Here is a 22866-nt window from a genome sequence, read left to right as displayed (position 1 = left end):
TCAACAAGAACTTAAGATTTCTCAAATATTTTTCGCACATTAGTGGCACATTTTACAGACTTTATTAAATAAAACAACTTTTTTTTAACCACTTTTTATTAGTACACTTTATTCAACCGGTTTCGACAAGAACCTTGTTATCATCAGAGTTTTATGTACTAAATTCTAAAACATTGAAATACTCAAAGTTAGGTTAAAGTTAATTACCCTCCTCTTACAAGTATTTCAATGTTTTAGAATTTAGTACATGATGATGATGACAAGGTTCTTGTCGAAACCGGTTGGATAAAGTGTACCAATAAAAAGTGGTTTAAACATAGTTGTTTTATTTTATAAAGAACTAAAGATATTAAAAAAAAAATTTTTGATTAACGATTATTTTTCTTCTTTCCTCCATCCCAACTCATCATCTTTGTAGACTGTTGGGGTCAGCTCTCTTTGTCCTCAGGTTATATGTCCTTCTATCATGGACAACCTCACCTAGGCCATGCCTTAGAATCATGTTATCTTTCTGCAGCATCCGTGAATTTTTGGTCTTCCTTTAGATGTCTTTGGAAGATCCATGGCGATTGCTCGGTTCACAATAAGATCAATTTTTTAAACTTAAATTACTCATGTGAAAAATTAGGAAATTTCATGGTGGAAAATATTCATGTTTTAATGAGAACTACAAATTATGGAATTCTGAATAAAAATATGAAACTTAATTGATCTTTTTTTTCTTATTATTGCTCTGCACTGCTTACCTACCTACATTTCATTTGTCGGGTTGTGGTCCCGTGGTTAGTGTCGTAGACTCTTAAGTCAAGAGTTTCTCGGTTTGAACCCACTCTGCCACAATTTGATACCTATTTCTAACAATGAACCGCCTAGGCTCACAGAAAAAGAATGAAACTGAAATATTTGTATAAATAATAATAAAAAAACATATCGAAGGTCCAATCATCTTTGAAACATATTTCAGTAGTGGTGTTATAACCTACTAACCTAACTTATTTAAATCAATTGGTAGAGAATTGTTGGTATCTAATAGGGAATGAAAGCTGTATGCATTAACATAACATATTATGTAGCCGATTTTTTTTTACAGAAGCAAAGTTGCATTTTTAAACGATACATCGAGGCGTCCAAGTTAAGCGGGCGTCGTTTTTTAACCGGCGCTGACAGCGCGCCGCGACGCGCGAGCTTTATGGCGATCGCGAACGGATAACGGGGAACGAATAACGGCCAACGGATAACGACGTAACGGATTGCCTTGTACAACGGTGCGCACATTAATTACCCTCTGAACTCCAGCACTGAGTGATTTATTTTTGAATGAACGGCGAGAATTTGTTGCTGGCTGACGCAGCGTTGTTATGTGAAAAGTTATGAGGTGTTTATTGTGTGTACAGTTTTTCTACACACATAGATATCCAAAAACAATACAGTTAGCCCATATCTAGCTAAGTTCGTTCTGCTAGCCTGGATTTCAAATCTGAAATGGGATTATCCTGATTTGAAAGTTCACATATGTTAATAAAATTATTTTTGATGCATTTTTGACTAGCTTACTGGCTGAACACTCGGTATTCCGAGGTGGGATTCTCCGAAAATCTTCTTATTTTGATGAGATGTCAAAAAATTATATGTAAAATACTCCTATAATTGGAGATAATCCAGATCTGTGAACAAGTACTTGGACACAATCAAAATGTTGTAAATAAATTATCTTGTCAAATTATAAGCTCTTATGGCAAAAATGAAAATGATATTTTCTGGCGTTTATCATGTGTGTGATTATAATACAGGATTTGGACCTCACATACTAATAAAAGAGTTTCAGCTCAATAAAAACCTTCTTTTCATCTCACCAATAGTGAAGTTCTAGTGATTCAAGAATAATGTTTAAAAAAAATTGGTTCATATATATAGAACTTCCAAGAATTTGAAAAGTGTGGTTGTCAATAATGGGTAGAATTGGTAAATGTTTCACGTGTCAGCCTATGACGGTCGTCAGCCCTATAAACGCCCAGACTTCCATATCTTCATCTTTGATGAGATGTCAAATTTCATCTTTGATGAGATTTCAAAAAAGAATATGAAACAAAATTGATTTTAATGTATTTTTTGGAATTCTGCAAATTAAACGCCAAATCTATGAATAGGAATCGTCTTGCTTACATTCTAAGTGATGATTTAATATTATTTTTTGACATCTCATCAAAGATGAAGAAGAATATGGAAGTCTGGGCATTTACGGGGCTGACGACCGTCATAGGCTGGTTTAAGTGATCACTTTACACACGTGTAACATTCACCAATTCTACCCATTATTGACAACCACACTACTCAAATTCTTGGAAGTTCTATATATATTAACCAATTTAGAAACCTTGTTCATGAATCACTAAAACTTCACTAGAGACATCTATTGGTGAGATGTAAAGAAGCTTTTTATCAAGCAGAAACTCTTATATTAGTATGTGAGATCCGAATCCCGGATTATAATCACACACATGAGAAACGCCAGAAAATTATAATCCGGGATTCGGATCTCACATACTAATATAAGAGTTTCTGCTTAATAAAAAGCTTCTTTACATCTCACCAATAGATGTCTCTAGTGAAGTTTTAGTGATTCATGAACAAGGTTTCTAAATTGGTTAGTATATATAGAACTTCCAAGAATTTGAGTAGTGTGGTTGTCAATAATGGGTAGAATTGGTGAATGTTACACGTGTGTAAAGTGATCATTTAAACCAGCCTATGACGGTCGTAAGCCCCGTAAATGCCCAGACTTCCATATTCTTCTTCATCTTTGATGAGATGTCAAAAAATAATATGAAAATGACTCCTGTAATTGGAGATAATCCAGATTTTGTGAACAAGTATTTGGACACACTCAAAATGTTGTGATGATTTAATGTTTACGCTTTGAATGATAGTTTGTAATGTAGGTATGCACAGTGAAACCTCTATCTTTCGTTCCTCGAATAATCGTTTTCCCGGATTTGTCGTTTATTTCTTCTACCCCGAATTTATTTCATACAAAAATAGATCGCATCGTTCGTTTCTATCCACTATTTTACCGCATTCATCATTTGAATTATGCTACATATTTGATATACTTTGTCTGTTTTTTTACTTTTTTCTCTCAATTTTGTTACATTCGACGACAATATTTCAACTTGTGGGATACAGACTATCGAAAGCTTGTGTGATGGATACAGCAGAAGAGGTCTGAAGATCTTTGGGTTCTGTTCAACATTGTATTTTTTTTTAATAAATACATTTATTAACATCTAAAACTTGTATTCTTGAAATTTCCACCTACCAATGTTTATGCAGATTGGGGGGACGGTATCTTTACTCGATCGTATCTCCTTGTGTATTGACTTCTTTATCCCGCATTAATTGTTTTCCCGCATTCATAGTTTATTCTTATAGGTCTCTTTAAAAACGATAGATAGAGGTTTCGCTGTACTAATTATTATTGAATTAAATTGAATTGAAATTGATACAAAGTTATATTCTGATCGCGGATAATCGAAAGCGTGGATAGTTTGATCGCGGATAACGAGGGATTACTTCACATCATATTATACAAATTAGTACCTACATTTCCAAAATGGCGAACTTGATGCCGCGGTGTCGCCTCGCTAGTTTGGGTAGCCCGTAATATGGTAATTTCGTGGCACAAAATACCGTGATGTATAATATTTTAGTTTCCGTTCCATAATAATATGGTAATGTTAACTTGGTGGTAATTCTCCGGCGGTATAATTCAAAGGTAGACTAGTTGCCATTGACTGGTAAGTAACTCGATGCTCACAATGATGGTTGTTTCTGTGTTTGATGACTTACTGACAATTATCATATTATAAACATATTCATATTCCGTTATGATATTAAATTTATATATATACAATATGTAATAAAATACCTAGGCACCTACCTATACATTTTATTAAGTACTTACAAATAGTACCTTCATAAAACAGTTCTACCACCAGATGTCGCATGCGTCGCACTGAATAAAACATAAGACATCAGATAGAAAAAATATAATATTCTGAACTGTCAGAATCAGATAGGTAGATAGAAAAATATTATAAAGATAAATTAAGAATAAACTTTAATTATAAACTTTAATTACAAAGCAACACATTGTTTATTATTATACACCCACTTTACATATTATTTACACCCAATTTACAAAGAAAAATATTACCACGTTATATATATATATATATATATATATATATATATATATATATATATATATATATATATATATATATATATATATATATATATATATATATATATATATATATATATATATATATATATATATATATATATATATATATATATATATATATATATATATATATATATATATATATATATATATATATATATATATATATATATATATATATGTATATATAAATATATATGTTTATATATATATATATATATATATATATATATATATATATATATATATATATATATATATATATATATATATATATATTTATATATATATATATATATATGTATATATATATATATATATATGTGTGTGTGTGTGTGTGTGTGTGTGTGTGTGTGTGTGTGTAAAACTGATTATTATGCAAACAAACTTTTATTATGCAAAAAGCGATTTTTCTTCCACTTAATTAGTAATAAATTAATCGATTTTGATTTTCCTAATGCTGATCCGACCCATGGAAACATTGGAAGGCTGAGATAAGCAATATCGATAAAATAAAAAAAATGTACGTTGAGATGGTTTGGGCATGTGAATCGAATGAGTGAAAAAATAACAGTAAAACGAATTCATGAGGCATTATGGTTGGCAGTAGAAGGAGAGAAAGACCGAGGAAAACTTGTCATGAGCAAGTATTTCAAATACTTGAAAGGGATCAGGTCAGGAGTCTGAATAATCGGCGGGTTTGTATGAGGAGATGCATGAATGTGGATGAGGCGAATAACGTTTGCAAAGACAGAATGGTGTGGCGTTCGATTCGCTCTGCCTATCCTTGAAGAAAGCGGCGCGATGGTTAGTTAGTTAAAACAAAAAAAAAAACAAAAAATTATAATAAAATTTGCAAATGCATGTGCGATATACATACTTTGAGAGCTGTTTAAAATAGGGGAGTGTATTAGTTTGTAAAGTGGTGTTACTTATTCAGCTGACACACTGCTTCATTCCTCCAATTCTCTCTTCCGAGATGGTAAATAATTAGAGGGAATTTGCATCCGCGCCGTCCCGTGTGTACTGCATAATGTACCAAAGGGTAGCAACAAGTCTAATTCAGGGACGTTCCGGTACATTTCCAAGGAAACTGCACCGAATTTATTAGTTGACAACCATTTACTTTTAAGTACACGCGAAATGCGGAACAACGAGAGTTTACGACGCTTGAAACAATGGGTTAAATTGTGAAAATATTTACCTATTTATTTAACCCTAGGTTGCGGGACATTCGTAAATTTTACGATGGACAACCAATCTGTGGGGGCACCGAGGCAATACATAATATGTGAATAATATATTATAAAGAATTAAGTGACAACTAACATATATTTTTGACACCTCAACATAGATGAAGAAGAATATAAAGGTCTGGGAAATTATATGGCTTATAACCTGTTATAGACTGGTTTACGCTATTGCAACACATCAATTCTATCCTAGAATTACAACCATACCAGTTATTTTATTTATTGTTTCGGCATTAACTTTGTGGTAAGACATGTAACAATGATTAAGGAAACACTTGTTTTGATACCACTTGAATTTTATTAAAGACTACTAGTTTCGGAAGCTAAACTTCCATCGTCAGGTCTGAATAATAACTAAATTATAAAATATAACCCCTTACTTTCCTTTCTCCTTATTTATAGAACTATTTCATATTTTAGTTATTATTCAGACCTAACGATAAAAGTTTAGCTTCCGAAACTAATAGTCTTTAATAAACTCAATCGGTATATAAAAAAGTGATTCCTTAATCATTGTACCATACAAGTTGTTACAAGTTTTTGGAACTCCTAGATATATTGACCAATCTCGTGACACAGTACATATGAGTTTACAACAGCCATCTATGTCGGATTGAGGAAAGCTTTTATGATGTAGAGACTCTTTTGTTTGCATGCAAGGTCAGAATTGTGGATTATATTCACATGCTTGAGACCTATCTAAAAACATGATTTTTTTTTAAATAATTTAATCGGTTATTTTATTTACAATATTTTGAGTGTGTCCAAATACTTGTTCACAAATCTAGATAATCACCATCTAGGAGTTATTTTTTACATTTGATATCTCAAGATAGATAAAGAAGAATACGCATCCATATTCTTCTTCATCTATGTTGAGATGTCCATCTAAGTGGAGGTAATCCTGATTTGTGAACAAGTATTTAGACACGCTCAAAATGTTGTAAAATATCATATATTAATTCTTTACCGATATTTTATGTTCGTATTTCATATCAGGTTCTCAAAAAACACGTTAATTTTTTTTAATGTTTTCTGATTTTTTTTGGGTTAAATATCGTAAAATTTACGAAAGTTTATCTTACTGTCGTAAATTTTACGATAGTCCCGAATTTTATGATTTAGTCGGGAACCGAATGAGGGATTTGCATTTATATTAGACTACTAAAGTAATAAAAAATATTTTCTCCACTACGCTACTGATATAATCACTCAATACAGGGAAAATGATTTAAAAGCCTGGACTACTACTAACATATCAGCGAAGCGCGCTAATCATTGCGATACGGAGGTAGGTACAACCAATCAGGTATCGGGTATCAAACTGTTATTACTGATATATCGATACTCTCTGCCTCCGATCGTAATGACATGCCATCAATCCCGTCCAAATACTAGTGATGGGCATAATGGCTCACGGACTTGTTCGATCGTCGTTAGTCGATTATTATAATAACCGATTTAGTATTTGAGAAATTTGATTATGGACAAATTTTACAAAGTAATTATGTTTCGTATGGATTATTTCTCAAAACTAACTAATTGACTCAAATATTAATGAGTTTTGTCAGAAGTTTTTTTGGAGAATACGTATTTAATCGTAAGACATGTATTTACTTTATATTAATTAACCAATATTTAATTCAACTACCGAGTAAACAAAACATATTTTATCTTGACTTATTCATGAATCAATTATGACAGGCGCCGTGGCGTTATTGAGTGGACGCTCAACTGGGAAACTGGCGTCGCGGGTTTGATTCCAGACAAGAGCAAAATAAATTCAAAAATATTTATTTTTAATTGGTCTGGATATTTGTGGTGTATTTTTCACATTAATCTTCCCTATCCTTACTATCCTACCTGCAGACAAACCTTTAAAAGTAGAGACATTACAGGTTATTACATTTAAAAAAATGAAGAGTGAAAAGTCAAAAGTGAGTGAAGGTCAAAAGTGGTAAATGTAGAGCCGATCGGGGTTTTCATCAGAATGTGAGATACTCGAATCATCGTGTTATTAAGTGAATGAATCAATCGATTATCATGACCGGCATTCGCGTCACTACCAAACACTCTCCAATAGCTCTCTTTTATATCCACGATTGTTTTACGACTCATAACGTATGGCGGGAAACGGGCAACCGATATTACGGCGACAGCTGTTTCGGCAGTATAAAGAAAATACTGTTTTCCCATATCGATATCGAAACAAACATTATCATTCGGACGTGACTTCTGATATTATTATGGTTATTTGTTATATTATTCCGACACCGTTCCTTCTCGAATGTAAGCATAGAGGATATAACGTCATATGTCTTGATTTAAACAGACATGTTATACTTATTTTTTTTTTAAAAAAATGTTAATAAAATTAGTATATAACCACTCACCGAGATTTTTACGTCTACCGGTTTCGAGACGTACCCGTCTCTTCGTCAGGACAATCAATAACACAGCATGCAAACAATAATACCCTTCACCACCATAGCACCAATTACACACTCAAAACTACACAAAATGTCTAACACATGCGATTTTTGGTCGACCAACATGCACTATAGTTTTCAATACAGACATGCGTTACGAGCCGAGGTTAAACGTACATTAAAATTAGACTAGGAATCGAATCTACTTATATACTTGTAGGATGAAATGAGTGTTATACTTTTTTCCTATATCTAAATGGTCATATATTATTTATAATGACCAATTAATATTGTATGGTCATGTAGCTCACTCCTTTCAACAACGTCATAAATAAAAAAAACTTAATTTTTCAGTAGAAAGTTTTTAAAGTTTAAACATATTCATAACACAATGTATTAAAAATAAATATCTAGCCACTTATTGAACCTTTTACTGTGCAACAGATCTTTTTAGGTTAAACCAGAAGGTTTTTTTCTCCATTTGAAAAATATTTAGCATATTTAAAAAAAACAATTAAACAATACCTTTTCTTCAAAATGCAAAAACAAGATTTTCTGCCATGTAGCGAGAAAATATTAAGTTTAAAATATGCTTCATTTGCTGGGATATGGTACATTTTCTAGGCATTCCGTAAACATGCACAACTGAAAATTGTTGATTTTCGAAATATGACATTCTTGAAAGGAGTGAGCGATGTATGTCCATATCCAACTTGATTGTGACACATTTTTGTAGTTTATTTTTTAAAAATCACGAGACCCGTACAGTTTGGAAATTAACAAAACATAGGTAGCACAATCTCTGATGCGTAAGAAATACATAGTGGAATTTATAAAAAAAAAGTAATGTTCAATATTAACGCTACTAATACAAACACACATCCTCACAATATGACAAGTTTACGTGGCTATTTCAGGCAATTCAAGAGTAAATGTTCGCTTAAAATGCCTAGAAATTAAAACATTGCGATAGATGTCGATTTAACTTTAAGAGGACATATATCTGTGAAAAAATAAGAATATTTTAGATTTTTAACAAACGAACAGTTGCATTTTAATTATAAAGATAAATAAAAGCAAACGCGTGTTTAAATGCAACGTTGTGTCAAATTTTTAATGTGATCTATTAATGTCTTTAGGAGATTTAATAATTTATAGGTGTATTTTGATTTCATTGTTGCCAATATCTTATTTAAAATGGTATATTTAAAATTAAATTAAATTGACAATTCTTGAGGTCCCCACCGAAACGTTACATATCCATTATAATTGATTTTAAGTTATCAGGAATTCTAGCTTGTAAAATTGTTACGTTTTGTTGCGATTTAATGATTCCATATTACTTGAAATCTAATAGTGGTATTTACTCAGTAAAACATTAATGAAAAATGGATACCAAAGTGACTGCCGAATCAATTAATGAAATGATTTCATATTAGTTTAACACAGGATTGGTCACGTTTTGTCGCAACCTTAATTAAGATTTCGGCAGAATACAGTAAATAGAACAGATTTGCATTTAAAGGATTTTTGTGCAATATTGGAAATGTAAAATTTTGGTGAGGACCTCCACAGTTAATATTCATGATTGGCAAAAAAAACACGTCTAAAAACTAACCGAATGATTCTCGTCGGGTTGGGACCCTTCGTTAGTCCCTTTCTTGTTTGTTCTGAGTCTCATGGGAGCAGAATGAAGATTGGTCACCTCCTGAAAACAAGAAAAGAAAAACAATCACATGAGTGCGCTAAAAAATCTCTAATGCTTAGTCATGAAACCCTTAGCATATAACTTATAGTAATAGATGCAAAGACGGTTCTGAACGTTTTCAAAAGCTGGTTTAAAAAAAAAAAATTCACTTGATTAGTTTCAAATCACAGTTTCCCAAAGTAGTCTATGTGGTATATGATGTATGATAGATGTTCGAAAGGTGAAACAATGAACAATGATTATCGATAAAATAAAGAAAGGTGTGTAGAGATGGTATGGACTTGTGGAATGAATAAGTGATGAAAGAACTGTACAGCAAATTAATGAGGCGAATGTAGTTGGAAATATGAGCAAAGGAGAACCAAGTAATACTTCGCATGATTAAAATAATTGAAAGTGGTCAAGAGTAGAAATAATTGGCGGGTTTGAATAAAAATACATACATACATATATTACAACTGAAGAGATAAAAACCCTAAATTAAAATGAAATGTATCTACGTTTTAAAAGCTGGTTCAAGTTTTATTGTATGTTTAAAGAGCTCCCTCAAATTTATGTATGTTTACAGTGCTTCATCAATTTTTACTTATTACATTATACATTTCAAACCATTCATATGATGCATAAATTTTGTGTATTTACGTGTAAAAAGCTCCTTTTGGTTCATCTATGTTAAAAGAGCTCTCTCAAATATATGGTAAGTATGTATATTAGAGCTTCTTCAATTTTTGATTAATGAAATAAGATCATAGTATAATCAAAGCGAGGATATCATCAGGCATTAAAAACAGCCATTCACGCTTCATCTGGCGCTACACTCGAACACCCATAACTCCGACACGACTTTAAATAAAATAAAACAAAACACACTTCGAGAATAATAAATATAATGTCCGGCTATAAATAATACATCGTTGCTGACAGCACTTTTTATACCGTCTTTAATTACAACTTACGAACGACTAGGAAAAAAAACATGGCGTTAGGCAAACTGAAGAACTTCGCACATGTTTTTGACCATGTTCCCATAAACTGAAGACGCGCAAAAAACACAACAGGACCCCATTGTTATTTCAGATTATCATAATAGCTATATTCGTTATTGTGAGTAACGATGTCTTGAAACCATGAGTACGCGTCTGATGAATATATATGCATATATATATTTTAAATATATATATATATATATATATATATATATATATATATATATATATATATATATATATATATATATATATATATATATATATATATATATATATATATATTTATATATATATATATATATATATATATATATATATATATATATATATATATATATATATATATATATATATATATATATATATATATATATATATATATATATATATATATATATATATATATATATATATGTATAAATATATATATATATATATATATATATATATATATATATATATATATATATATATATATATATATATATATATATATATATATATATATATATATATGTATATTTATATATATATAAATATATATATATATATATATATATATATATATATATATATATATATATATATATATATATATATATATATATATATATATATATATATATATATATATATATATATATATATATATATATATATATATATATATATATATATATATATATATATATATATATATATATATATATATATATATATATATATATATATATATATATAATTTCGCGTTGAAAAAGAGGATAATTCTGAATATTGGTTTCGGCCCATTCACCGAACCTACGACACGCACAACGGTCATTCAGTATATTCATGGTGAAATGGCAAAACGCACTGACTACAAATCAAATGTCAATTGCCAAGTTGACAGTCTGTAGAAACAATGTTGCCAGTTTTTAAACTGGTATCATTGTTTCAACAAGACGGCGTAACATGCCACACGGTCGGTGCCACCATCAATTTATTGCGGGAAATTTGAATTTGTATACTTCTGAAAAAAGATTCTATGAATACCTTGTATAATTTTACTTCTCGATAGTGGTAATCAATTTTTATGTTTAGCTAAAGCAAGGTGTAGGCATAAAAGGGGTAGATGAATAGTTAAGATAGTTTAGATAATATGAATATAGCATAATTAACAGTCTATTTTCGGAGTTTTTCCAAGGAATAGGTCAGTATGACGCGCCGTTACGTTCTGTTAATTTTATTACGATAATTTTAATTCTTCAGAAACGTAAGGGGGACAAGGTTTAATACATTTTTGGAATTTTAAAATTTATCGTGGGTTTATGAACATATATAAATATAAATCAAACAGAAAGAAAAGAAAAACATTGTATGTGTAATTAATGCTCTACTGACGATGTTTTTTAATATTTTATTTTATATTATTTATTTCATAAATACATGGATACATTCATAGATACATATTTATTTCATATATACATTTAATATATGTATTACGGCTCTTTAGGCATGGCCTGTGTTTAGCCGAATACTAACATGTTAATACAATTTTTATATATATTTTTTAATTTTTTATATTTTTAAATATTTTTTTTTTTAAATTATTAGATTATAAACATTACATACAGGAGATACAATAATAATTTACAGTATAAAGGTTTTACAATAGAATAATTACACCTGGACATAAGGAAAGAATACGAGGTAATACAATTTTCGATCAAATAAAAAAAATATGTATTGAGATGGTTTGGGCATGTGAATCGAATGAAAAAAAATAAAACAGAAAAAATAGAAACAGAAGAAGACCAAGGAAAACTTGACACGATTAAGTATGTCAAATATTTGAAAGCGGTTAGGGCATGAGTCGTTATAATAGGCGGGTATGAAAGAGGCGCATATTGTTTGCAAAAATAGATTGGTTTGGCGTTCTATGGTCTCTGTCTACCCCTGCAAGAACGCGACGTGGTGGTAAATTAGTCTGTTAATTATTTTAAAAAAAATTAAACAAATAAAAATGGTATCCACAACATTTTGAGTGTGGCTAAATACATATGAATTATTTTAAAAATTATTTTTGAAATCCGGAGATAGATGTCTGGGTATTTACAGGGCAAATGACCTGTCTTAGGCTAGTTTTGAAGAATGGTTTTGCTAGATGAAGGTTCTTTTTGTTTTAATTTATTTGTTAAGCAGGTGTTCATGCCAAAAATTGTATATTTTTTATAACAATTCTTTTCACTCATGAATTACATGAAATTAAAGTAACTTTAAACATAAAGAGTAAATCCACTCACAAGTAGGCATAGGCTATGAAACTTATAAAGTTGAAGCCTGAATAGGGACATGAGAAACGGTATATATATATATTTATATATATATACATATATATATATATAAATATATATATATATATATATATATTTATATATATATATATATATATATATATATATATATATATATATATATATATATATATATATATATATATATATATATATATATATATATATATATATATATATATATATATATATATATATATATATATATATATATATATATATATATATATATATATTTTTTTTTTTTTTTTTTTTTTTTTTTCGTGCTCAGATAAGATTAATATTCAAACGTGTATACGTTGCGCTCGCTCCTTTTCTATTGGTGTCGCTTTGTTCTTCTCGCCCTAATAAGTGTTATAGTTTTCGATATATTGGTGTTCCTTTGCTCTTCTAGCCTTGATAACATTGTAATTTTTGATAAATAAATAATTGTCTTCATTTGCGCGTTTCCGTCTGTCTTCCTCATCACAAGTGTTCCAATACCATTAGACGAAACAGTAGGTAAGTAGTAAGATGATGCCCTTTTGAGCAGACGTTTCTGATACCCAGGTCTAGAGTAGTGGCTTTGGATTCCCACGGTTGAGTTGATTTGTTCAACGCTCCTTTTTTATATGATAGAACCAATGGATATCACGTTTTGTAGACGAAATACTTATCGGTCTATTTGTATCAACGCTATCCAGAACTTCCCAATTGTTGGTAGAATAATTTCATCGGTAATTGATTCGGCAGTCACTTTGTGGTGATCCATCCGGTGTTTGATAATAATGCAGAATGCATCGAAACACGTGTCACAATAGATTTTAAGAATTAGTGGTATTTACCAAGTAAAACTTCAATTCCAAATATTGATAAATTACTACAGCTCGAAAATCTAGAACGTGGAATAAAATGATTTAGAATAAATAGCAATATTTTCATTTAAAATATTTTTCACCTTCTAGCAAAGTTACTAATGTTTTTTTTTTAATAAACAACGATTATTTCTTTGAAAGCAATTGAATTAGGATTTCTTCAAAATGAGCCGTTACGTCATTCGGTTTTACGATTCGATCAAAAATAATTCGTTAAAATAATTACACAATTTATTTGAGGGAAACACATTTTGAGAACCCTTTTCCAGTAGTTACATCTCTATTCACAGCTTGAATAATTACTGTAAAGCGATGTGACTTCAAATTACAAGGCGTATTTAAAATTATCTATTTGTTTAGACACAGCATTTTAAAGAGAAAAAAAAACTTAAATCTACTTGCCTTAAGGCTGAGATCTCAAACGTCCAAATTTATAACGTGAACGGTCGCGCTAAGGGCTACAAGAATTTTTTCGAGCATTTATATAAATAATTGGAATTCAACTTTTTTTAAATTATATAATATTATACATTTAAAAAAGTTTTTTTTTCTCTTAACCTTTCAATAACTAGTTTTTTTCAAAACCATACATTTATTTCGAAGGCAAACTTATATACATATCGCTCACTCCTTTCAAGAACGTCATTAATCAAAAAACATGATTTTTCAGGAGTACGTTTTTAAATAGATTTATATTATCCACTGACACTTCGTGATGGAATTGCATTTTTAATTTATTATTAGATTAAAACCAATATTTTTAGCTTTTCCACTTTTTTATTTGACCAGCGACCGGGTTTCGTCGTTACCGACATCATCAGACTGGTGAGAGGCTTTACAAATTTGTATGTTATATATAAAAGAAGGCAGGAGTTGATAACCATGATTTGATATAATTTTATGAGAAATTAATTTTAATTTTAGTGAATTTAAGTATTGTATGATATTTTAAATATTTTTTTATAAAGGTTTTTTGTATTGAAAGCACGATTTTATATAAGGTTAAAATAGATTTGTATTTTTTGTAAATGAATTTAAATTATGTAACGAGGTATCAGGAAATGCTGGTTGACGGCTCCTTCCACTAAGCTGTGGTTGTCCGGGGGGAGTCCGAAGTTCTCTGAAATGTAAATTTCCCGGCAGTCATTTCTTATCGACAAGACATTAAGGCATCTATTGTTTCTTTTCTAATGGGTAAAGTAAGGGAGAATGAATGTGTGTTACTTGATCATTTAATATGTCTTTATTATGACAATTTTTTAATCTATTTATTTCCAAAATTTCGAGCCTATCTAATTTTTTACCTTTACTACATTTGTGTAAGATTTTTACATTAAAATTTTTATCGAAATCATGATTTGACTCTATCAAGTGGTTTGCAAAAGTGGAGTTTTCTTTTTTATTTCTCCAACTTTGGACATGTTCGTTTATTCTTATTTTAAACGATCGTCCTGTTTGCCCCACGTATTCAGCACTGCATGATCCACAACTTAATAAATATGAGCCTGAATTTGTTTGAAAGGGAAAAAGAAACAAATTCAGGCTCATATTTATTAAGTTGTGGATCATGCAGTGCTGAATACGTGGGGCAAACAGGACGATCGTTTAAAATAAGAATAAACGAACATGTCCAAAGTTGGAGAAATAAAAAAGAAAACTCCACTTTTGCAAACCACTTGATAGAGTCAAATCATGATTTCGATAAAAATTTTAATGTAAAAATCTTACACAAATGTAGTAAAGGTAAAAAATTAGATAGGCTCGAAATTTTGGAAATAAATAGATTAAAAAATTGTCATAATAAAGACATATTAAATGATCAAGTAACACACATTCATTCTCCCTTACTTTACCCATTAGAAAAGAAACAATAGATGCCTTAATGTCTTGTCGATAAGAAATGACTGCCGGGAAATTTACATTTCAGAGAACTTCGGACTCCCCCCGGACAACCACAGCTTAGTGGAAGGAGCCGTCAACCAGCATTTCCTGATACCTCGTTACATAATTTAAATTCATTTACAAAAAATACAAATCTATTTTAACCTTATATAAAATCGTGCTTTCAATACAAAAAACCTTTATAAAAAAATATTTAAAATATCATACAATACTTAAATTCACTAAAATTAAAATTAATTTCTCATAAAATTATATCAAATCATGGTTATCAACTCCTGCCTTCTTTTATATATAACATACAAATTTGTAAAGCCTCTCACCAGTCTGATGATGTCGGTAACGACGAAACCCGGTCGCTGGTCAAATAAAAAAGTGGAAAAGCTAAAAATATTGGTTTTAATCTAATAATAAATTACGTTTTTAAAGTTTGAAAATATAATACAATGTATTAAAAATAAATATCAAACCACTTATTGAATTTTTTACTGTGCAATAGATCTTTTTAGGTTAAACCTGAAGGTTTTTTCTCCATTTGAAAAATATTTAGAATATTAAAAAAAAATTAAACAATACCCTTTCTTCAAAATGCAAAAACAACACTTTCTGCCCTGTAGCGGGTAAATATTAAGTCAAAAATATGCCTCTTTTGCTGGGATATAGTACATTTTTTGGGTATTCCGGAAACATGCACAACTGAATATTGACGATTTTTGATTTATGACGTTCTTGAAAGGAGTGAGCGATATGTGACTTAAGTATGTAATATGTTTAAATTAATAAAACATTAGTATATTTTACAAAGTTAATATTTTCCAAATATTGATTTCTCCTTGAAGAAGACTGCTTGCTTGCTGCAAAGACTTGGCACGATCAGATCAATCAGAACCTAAAATCTGGCGGTGTCAAAAGTCTGCGTAATCGGAGGGCATGTATGTCTAGATGTATGGATGTGAAGGAGGCGAGGAGTGTATGTCAGGACAGAAGAGTGTGACGTTCCATCCTCTCTGCCTACCCCTGCGGAGAAACGGCGTGATGGTAGTAGTAGTAGTTGATTTCTGCTTCTTGCATAAAATGTGCAATACAGGAGAAAATGCAATAGACGTAGACATATTTAGAGAAATATTCATGCGAAGAATTTTGTATGGAAAATTGCAAACTTTGATATTCACAGAGTGAAATTAAAGACATGGCTGTATTCGGTATTCGTTGCATTGGCATTCACTTAGGAAAATATCTAAATATGTTTTTATCAATACAAACCAAAACGCAATATATAATTATAAGGAATCGTATTTTGTGACAGCTGTTTCGCCTCGCAAAGATATTAAACTGAATCTAAAGAAACACACATCTTAAGAGGATATTCGCAAGCACAGAATTCATTCCACCGGAGGAGAGGTCACATCGCTCACTCCTTTCAACAACGTCATATATAAAAAATCGACAATTTTCAGTTGTGTATGTTTTCGGAATGCCCAGAAAATTTACTATATCTCAGCAAAAGTGGCATATTATAAACTTAATATTTACCCGCTACAGGGCAGAAAATGTTTTTGCATTTTGAAGAAAAGGTATGGTTAAATTATATTTTTAAATTTAAAAATATTCACGTCTTACCTAAAATTTGAGTTTTATTTTTAATACATTTTATTGTAATTTTAAACATTAAAAACATATATTTTTTTAAACACAGAAAAAAAACAGAAATAATTATTTCCATATATTTTTTCAAACTATTTACCTTCCAATAACTCTTTTTTTTTTTCAAAACTATACAATTATTTCGAAGAAAAACTTAGTTTTGCAAAGCAAAAACATCCGAGGTTTGGATCATGAATGCAAATAAAATGATCTCTGCTGAATAAAAAGTTCTCTTAATCCAACAGAAATGGCTGTTGTGAACTCATATGTACCTTATGAGATTATGAACACCCATATTTGTGAACAAGTATTTATAAAACGCTGAGAACATATTTTAATATACTATTATAAGCGTATTATATATTTCATCTCGCTTCGTGTCGGAGCTCTCCGCGCAATCGGTGCTCTTTTAATGAATTCGGATTATTATTAATATCAAATGGAAATGTAGCTACTCAATCACAAGCCACAGGCACGATCTCGAGAATGGATCGAATTTTTTCCAACAAATGAATGTAGTGAATGTTATTATTTGAAGTATGATGAGTTTCGCCATTGAGCAAGCCATCGAAAGCTCAAAAAAAACTGTAAACGCCACGATCGAAATTTGGATTACGTAAAAATATTTAGTTCACTAAGTGTAGCGGTTAAATTTAGCTCGCTAGCAGTCAAAACGCAATACTTCAGACAAATGCTTGACTAAACAAAATAAGAAAAAATAAAAAAAATGGTTAGGTCAGGTGTCAGAAGCAGAGAAGAGAAGGAGGAGGAGTTGGTGTGAGATGAATGAAGTTGGAAACAGGCCCTGAGGAATACCGAGAATAACTTGGCTTCTTCTCTGTTCTACTCCTCATTACTGAGGGTTGTGACCCTTGTCGAAGCAATGACTCTTCTCTAGTTATCCCTTGACTGCGCTGCACGTAGCGCTCCAACCACCGAGGTGCCTGCTGCTGCCTTAACTTGATCGGTCCATCGTGTAAGGGATCTTCCTCTCCCTCTCTTCCCTACAGGGTACCAGAGAGAGAGGAAGATCAAGTATTTCAAATTCTTGAAAATGGTCTAATCGGCGGGTATGTATGAGGAGATGCATGAATGTGGAAGAGGTGAAGATTATGTGCAAAGATTTATTGGTGTGTCGTTCTATTTTCTCTGTCTATCCCTGCGGTGAAGTGGCGTGCATTTCCAACGTTTTCCATTGCATTTATTATTTCATAGATATTTCATATTTTTAATTAATGTTTTACTTAGTAAATACCACTATTTCTTAAAAATCTACTGTGATACGTGTTTCGATGCATTCCGCATCATCGAAACACGTGTCACAGTAGATTTTAAGAAATAGTGGTACTTACTAAGTAAAACATGAATTAAAAATGGATATATTTTACCACAAAGTGACTGCCGAATCAATTAATGAAATTTCATATTTTCATTGCTTCACGAGCATTGTGAAATTAAACATATCAGACGTATGCTTTCTATTTTCTTTATTTTCCATTCAGCTTGACTGAGCCACAGTACGTCGAGGCCGGGTATAGATAGTTTATAATAAATTAAATAAGTCGCATACCAATTTAAAGAAGATATTTATATTTTTTAGAGATGTGATCTGCACAGCAGTTTCCTTAAATTACTTTACATCCCACATTGATTTATACATACGAACAAATATCAAAGAAAAACCATCAAAACATGCATCAATTGTAATCCTCCCATTGAGAAGAATTAGTGTCAGATTTTTCGTTTGTAGCACAGGACAAACGAACCATGATGTTTTATTACAAAATTATTTTCCGACTCATTTAATCAAATGCTTGTAAGTTACTGCCGAAGCTACCGAATGATTCTGGACTGAAGAAGATAAATCATCTCAATAGCAAGGCGTAGAACCAAAAAGCCACATTCAAACCAAGAGTGTAAAATTATTCACAGGTTAATTGGTAGGGGTTTTTTCGTGAGGTGGCAAGTATTTGTTACTCGTAATTTACTCATGCAGCTTCTGTAGGCTTCTGGTTTATGTAGATCAATCATAAAAAGCAGGATATAGAGTGAAAGGGCACGATTGCGACATGGACGTTTATTCTCGTATCTGTTAAATGGTTTGGATTTTTTGTAAAGTGGCGATGAAGGTTTTTTGTTTGTAGCATTTTAATCCGAGTAGCATGTTTAAGATGGTAAGCCAAGATTGATGTCTCACTCACTTTTAAACCTGATTTTTTCAAACCTTTCGACAATTTAGAACTGATCTTGGAGATGGGATCGGGATTGGTCCAGTAATTTCGGTATCTCAATATGATATCAGTACAGCTGAGGCATGAGCGAGATAAAAGTAATATCCTACGTATGATTGACTATGGAATTCGTTCGTCCATCATTATTAATCTGAGGTCTTAAAACTTGTATTAACCCTCTTTAAAACATTTGTTAATATTTCAACCGGATACGATTCTTGGCTCGACTTGTTTGGGGTCTTTTGAGGCCACAGGAGGTATAAAACAATGTTTAAATTATCAATATAGGGGTTAAGTTCTAAAAAATGCAAAGTGAAAACAATTAGTTCTGTCGTGGATACATAAAAACATTTTTTTATTGTATACATTTATTTAAATCACAATTTATACATCGCTCACTCCTTTCAAGAACGTCATAAATAAAAAAACTTGATTTTTCATGAGAACGTTTTTAAAGTTTAAAAATATTACACAATGTGTTAAAAATAAATATCAAGCCACTTTTTGAACTTTTTACTGTGCAACAGACTTTTTTAGGTTAAACCTGAAGGTTTTTTCTCCATTTGATAAATATTTAGTTTATTTAAAAAAAAATTAAACAATACATTTTCTTAAAAATGCAGAAACAACATTTTTTGCCCTGTAGCGGGTAAATATTAAGTTAAAAATATGCTAGGATATAGTACATTTTCTGGGCATTTCGAAAATATGCACAACTGAAAATTGACGAATTTTGATTTATGACGTTCTTGAAAGGAGTGAGCGACATATTTAGAACTTTTTTTTGCAGAGACCACCTAGTCACCTTGTGTGTGTGTCGGTGGAGTTCTTTTTTAATACATTTTTTAATTGTTTTTAACGATTTTAAACTAATATACACACAGAAAAGAGAAATGATAATTTGATTACTAGATTTATGTTTTATAGTGACGATTCTCGGTGGAACTCCATTTAATATAATAAAAAAAAACATCTATTTACTTTTTTTCATATTTTATTTGATCAGTGACCGGGTTTTGTTGTTACTGGCATCATAAGACAGGGTTCTTGTTTAGTTTGCTTTTAAGGTAATTAATTGCATGTTCATTCTGTATGTATAGGTTGTTATACATTCTTGATCATCTTTAAATGATGATTTTTGATGTAACGAAACTCTGTACAGTCAGTTAACAACATAAAAATCAAAATGTATTTGTTAATATGGAGATACAACATTTTTATACTCTTACCATTCTGGCACCGGGATTAATAATATAACATTTCTCAATTAAAAAGCAATGAACGCTATGCAAGTACATATAATAAGTGATCACTTTAGCCAGCCAAATGCCAAGTTTAGGTTTTTGGATGCTCAGACTTCTACCTTCTTTACGAATAGAACACCGCGCCACTCTGTCTTTGCAAACAATCTTCGCCCCTTCCATATTCATACATATTCCCATATATTTGAAATACTTCTACTACTACTACTACTACCATCACGCCGTTTCCCCGCAGGGGTAGGCAGAGAGGATGGAACGCCACACTCTTCTGTCCTGACATACACTCCTCGCCTCCTTCACATCCATACATCTAGTCATACATGCCCTCCGATTACGCAGACTTTTGACACCGCCAGATTTTAGGTTCTGATTGATCTGATCGTGCCAAGTCTTTTTCGGTCGTCCACGTTCTGTTTTCCCTCTCACATTCGCCACATATATTTTCTTAGTCATTCTCTCGCTATCCATTCGCTCCACATGTCCATACCACCGCGAAGAGCTCTTTCTAATCTTTTCAATTATTCCTCGTTCAGCCTTACATTCCTTTCTTCTTACTTCTTATACTTCTCATAATAATAATAACAATAATTTTGAATAATTTATATAGCGCCATTTCCGCAAAATACTACCACAAGGGCGCTTCACTGTGAATGAATTGGAGAAAAGAAGACGGTGGAAATGATTTAGCAAACATATGTGTTTTTAGTTTTTTTTTTCTAAAGATCGTCCCACTCTCACTATTTCTAACCACTGGTGGAAGAGCATTCCACGCCATCGGACCGCAGCAGCAAAGACACGCTTGCTAAATTTAGTGCGCTGGTTGCGAGCTGGTAAGATCACTGCCCATTCATTTGTTGTAGCCGATCGAAGCGTGAGACGTATATCAACCAATTCATCTGGAATACACAGCTCTTTGAGATTATTTGTAGCCATGTTATGTACTGATTAAGTTAGGAGTATATGTTTTGACAGAAGAGTGTGATGGTAGTAGTAGTCTTCTTCTAAAAATGAATATGTTTTGTCATATTGTCGATATGAAGTCGAAAACGCTTTTCGGCGCTGGTGACTGACACTAAAACTCACCTTCAACGCACATATCAAAGTGCAAACATGTAATTAAGATAAAATTTAACAAAACATGTCGCCTCTGTCGCGATCTCGCCGGATATTAATACTGCTACAAACTATCATCGAATAACAGGTAATATACCGGCGCTATTATAGGCCGACGGACGAGCGGACAAAATGGCGCGGCCCGTAAAACAAAACAACATCGAAAATGTAGTAAAAAATGCCGGGCAACTCCGGACATAAAAGGCAAAAGCGGGCCACGAAGTTTGACATTAAAACAGTGATGCAGGAACTTTTCGAAGGACCTTAAACAAGGGAATATGAAACATTGTTATGAAGTCGAAACGAGGGCGTCGAGCAAAGTTGGTCGTAATAATTATGCACTATGCTCTCGAGTTTTATCAATTAGTAGTTTTTGTTTTGTACGCGACTTCATACAGATTGTACATTATAGAGAGATTATACGTATGGCCTTCTTTTTCCCCTTCTTGGTGTAGGCCTTGTGGCCGGATTTTTAGAATAATTAGTCTCATGCGATATCGCTACCTAGCTGTCAATCCATCTCTTTGGTGATCTGCTTTGGAGTTGGCTGAACACCGCAATGTGGAGGAGTCTGGATGGTTCCATTAACTTCACATACTATTGTCTTCCACACTAAACGACATCTTGCATATTTCTCTTATCCTGGTGTTTCTTATTCTATATCATAGACTCTTGCTAAATATGTTCCCTGGAGTCTTCGTTTCTGCCACTCTTAACTGGTTTTTGGTTACTGCGTTTTATACGTAAAATCCATTATTCTTCCTTGTACTGTCCCCACTTTTTGTCGCTGAAGGCTGTTGAGGTTGGCTCTTCTCGTCCTAAGGATCCTACTGCATTGTGTCATCCATGTATTCTTTGGTCTATCTTTTGATGGATATCGAGAGAGATTCATTGACATTTATTCT

The 22866-nt window shown here is 31.5% G+C and overlaps 1 protein-coding gene across 3 annotated transcripts in view; it reads right to left on the bottom strand.

Moving 5' to 3' along the window:
• pxb (putative Hedgehog signaling attenuator pxb) overlaps positions 1 to 22866 on the bottom strand; it is a 442089-nt gene that overhangs the window by 248264 nt on the left and 170959 nt on the right. For all 3 annotated transcript variants that reach the window (XM_088266356.1, XM_088266355.1, XM_088266357.1), the window contains one exon: positions 9547 to 9636. The gene's annotated coding sequence lies outside the window, so the exon portion shown is untranslated. The remainder of the gene's footprint in view (positions 1 to 9546; positions 9637 to 22866) is intronic.

The sequence above is a fragment of the Brachycentrus maculatus genome, unplaced genomic scaffold, assembly GCF_059751285.1.
Source record: "Brachycentrus maculatus isolate JH-2025_06_01 unplaced genomic scaffold, ASM5975128v1 h1tg000266l, whole genome shotgun sequence".
NCBI classification, from domain to species: Eukaryota; Metazoa; Arthropoda; class Insecta; order Trichoptera; family Brachycentridae; genus Brachycentrus; species Brachycentrus maculatus.
This window is presented reverse-complemented; position numbering and strand designations above follow the sequence as displayed.